At 40.3% G+C, this 3,498-nt stretch overlaps 1 pseudogene; it reads right to left on the reverse strand.

The window, feature by feature from the left end:
* Positions 1–2,292: 2,292 nt before the first annotated feature.
* On the reverse strand, positions 2,293–2,761 carry LOC137677099 (alpha/beta hydrolase domain-containing protein 17B pseudogene; annotated as a pseudogene).
* Positions 2,762–3,498: the final 737 nt, after the last annotated feature.

Consider the following 3,498-nt stretch of genomic DNA (forward strand, 5'->3'; position numbering starts at 1 on the left):
AACAATTGATTGTTTTCCACATTGACCAAAAAAAAAATGACATTGTTTGCAGCCAACGTTATTGGGTCTTTCATCAAGTACCTATCTTCCATATAGCCTGTTAACTACAGACCACAGTCACCAATGCACCTGTTGTAGCTCTGTTTACAGAACAGCCTAACTACACAGAACAAGTGTTTTAGAATAATATCTGAGTCTGAATACCTGCCCCCTCTGGTTGTATGAGGTTTAATATATGATTAAAATATATGCTGCTTTAGAAAGGAAGTATCAAACCCTTGTTATAATGTAATAAAAATTCAAGACAATGTGTGTACTTAAAACCCAGAAAAGGGATAATCCCCTCCAAAGTAACTGAGAAATGGTTAAAATTACATGGAAAAAGTTCAAAATTCACTGTGACAACCAGGCTCCAAGATTTGCACAAATCTCTATACATGTTCCTACACTAAGTCACATCCCTGATTAATATATTATTATACAGCATACTCAAGTTATGATGATCCAACCATAATAAGCTGTACAATATTAAAATTCAGTTTTTCACAGGTTTTTTTATTGCTAATTTTGTGAACATCTATTCTTATGGCCACATAGCATTTTCAAAAATAATCTTTTTGTAGTTTGGGCATTTGTAGAACAAGAAGAATTTTGTTTTTAAATGGAATAAGCCATGGTGGAAAAAAAATGCTCTCAAATTTAAGAAATGGGTGTTCAATGCTGTATTTATTTGATGCTTGGGCTTCTTACATTTGTTGAAGAATGTGTCTACAGCCTTTTAACTTACCACTTAATCTCTCTAAAAACCAGAGGCTGTAGCTACTAGTCAGAGTTCTGAAACAAAGGGGACCAGACCACTACAACAAAATTTTGGCAGTCTTGCTATGGGTCCCCTTTCTACTACTCCTCCCCTACAAAAAGTAGGGAATAGATGCATTTGAAGAACAGATTTGCATTTTTCTCTCACCCACATCAAACCAGTGGCTCAGTTACTGGGCAATCAATTATTATAGGTTTTTCTTCTCTTCTGAAATTTCCAACTGAGGAGATCCCAAACAGTGATAAATGATTAAAAGATAATCCTTACTTAAGACAGAAATGGAATGAAATTTATTAGTGTATATTTTCAATTTCTCCAGTACATCAGCACTATATAATAATTTTGCTAAATACTGACAATGCCTTTGGTATAAAACACCATCAACCAGCTTTTATATGAATCCATTAATCTAATCCTAAAATACAGTATTTCTATTTAAAATATCTATTTAAAATACAGTATTTCTCTTTAGCTTGGAGAAGAGGAGACTGAGGGGTGACCTCATTAATGTTTATAAATATGTAAAGGGCAAGTGTCATGAGGATGGAGCCAGGCTCTTCTCAGTGACATCCCTTGACAGGACAAGGAGCAACGGGTGCAAGCTGGAACACAGGAGGTTCCACGTAAATATGAGGAAAAACTTCTTTACGGTGAGGGTGACTGAACACTGGAACAGGCTGCCCAGAGAGGTTGTGGAGTCTCCTTCTCTGGAGACATTCAAAACCCGCCTGGACGCGTTCCTGTGTGATATGGTCTAGGCAATCCTGCTCCGGCAGGGGGATTGGACTAGATGATCTTTCGAGGTCCCTTCCAATCCCTAACATTCTGTGATTAAACTGCCAGTGCAGATTAAGTACAACCATTTGGAAAGCATGCTGGAAAATTGTACTGGGTCTGGCTGAGATGGAGTTAACTTTCTTCATAGCAGCTTGTATGGTGCTGTGTTTTAGGTTTGGGACTACAGCAGGGCTGACAACACACCAATGTTTTAGCTATAGCTGAACAGTGCTCGTGCAATTTCAAGGCCTTCTCAGTTTCTCACTCTGCTGCTGCTACCCCCTGCCCCCCCCACCAGTGAATAGATTGGGGAGTGAGCAAGAGGTTGAGAGGGGTCAAAACCAGGACAACTGACCCAAATTGACCAAAAGGATAGTCCATAGCATATGACATCACACTCGGAAATAAAACTGGAGGTTAGTCTTTCCAAGGTAGCTGTTGCTTGGAGACTGGCTGGGCATTATTCTGCCTGAGGGAAGTGGCAATTGCCTTTGCATCACTTGTGTTCCCCCTCCCCCCCTCCCTTCACTTATTAAACTTTTATCTCGACCCATGAGTTTTTCCTCACTTTTGCTCTTCCAGTTTTCTCCCCCATCCTGCTGGGGGAGAGAAGTGAGCAAGCAGCTCACACTGGTGGGTGCTTAGCTGCTGGCCAGGGTCAACCTACTACAAAAATAGAAATGGCCACAGATGTCTTACCTTATTCTAAGAGCCACCCAAGCAGCATTAATGTCAGCATACAGATTCTTCTCTGTTGGCTTCCCAGAACTTGCACCATATCCAGAATAATCATATGAGAATATGTTGCAATTAATCCGTGAACCCAGTCCTATATAAAAGCTGCTCATCTGACCTAGGTCAACAGCATTTCCATGTGAGAAGAGCAAAGTATACTTGGCGTTAAGTGAGCAACACAAACATACAGGCAATCTTGTTACCTTTACTTGTTCTAGTCATGAAACACTCAATGGCATCTTTTTCTCTAGAAGAATACTGCCAGTCTGCTCGCTCTGAGAGATGTCAAGTCCAGCAACTACCACTCTCATCACAAATCAGTATGTACATAGGATCAGGAGGTAAGAATACCAGTTTGGAAGCAATTTTCCCTGGGCATGGTGGACAACAGAACAGGCAACACAGTTCACTAAAGGAAAGATTATTCATCTTCTAGTCTGAAATAGGAAGAGAGAATTGCAGAGAAAAGGACTCAGCACACAATCCAATGTGAATCAAGCACAAGCCGTTTATTACAAAAAGCAGCCCCTTTTTATAACATATTTGCTTCCGTACATGCAGCCAGGCACTGTCCATGCAAAACCCGATTGGTTGCCCCGCTTCTGCCACACGCTGTCCACACGCCCCCCCTGCAACCTCCCATTGGTCAGTCCTTTCACCATTCCCCTGTGCTGTACCATGATCCTGCAGGTGCCAAGTCCAGCACTGTTCACAGTGATGTTTACTGTCAAGTATGCAGAGGCTCTGTGGGAAGCACACAGGAGATTGGCCTGTGGCCTTGCTTGGAGAGCTTGTTGACTTCAGCTCTTGATTCTTTCCATTAGCTGCAACAATATCCCCCCAACAGAGAATGGTATCAGTTTCTAGTTACAATCCCATATTAAAAAAGCTTCATGAAAAATACAAACTTCATCTCTCCAGTAAATAAGCAACTTCCATGGAAACATTTAACAAAACGTTTAAATATATAAGCAAATTTCTATATAATAGTTTATTTGATATTAACACTGCTTTAAAATGAGCATGCTATAAAAAAAAAACAAAAACACAACAGTAATAACTAGAGCCCTGCCAGATGTTAAAGCTAAAAAAACCCAAACCCTACCACAAAGCAAAACAGAAATTTTTTTACCCAGAACAATAACAAGCATGAGTTTTGGAGTTTC

Source organism: Nyctibius grandis (assembly GCF_013368605.1).
Source record: "Nyctibius grandis isolate bNycGra1 chromosome W unlocalized genomic scaffold, bNycGra1.pri SUPER_W_unloc_1, whole genome shotgun sequence".
NCBI classification, from domain to species: domain Eukaryota; kingdom Metazoa; phylum Chordata; class Aves; order Nyctibiiformes; family Nyctibiidae; genus Nyctibius; species Nyctibius grandis.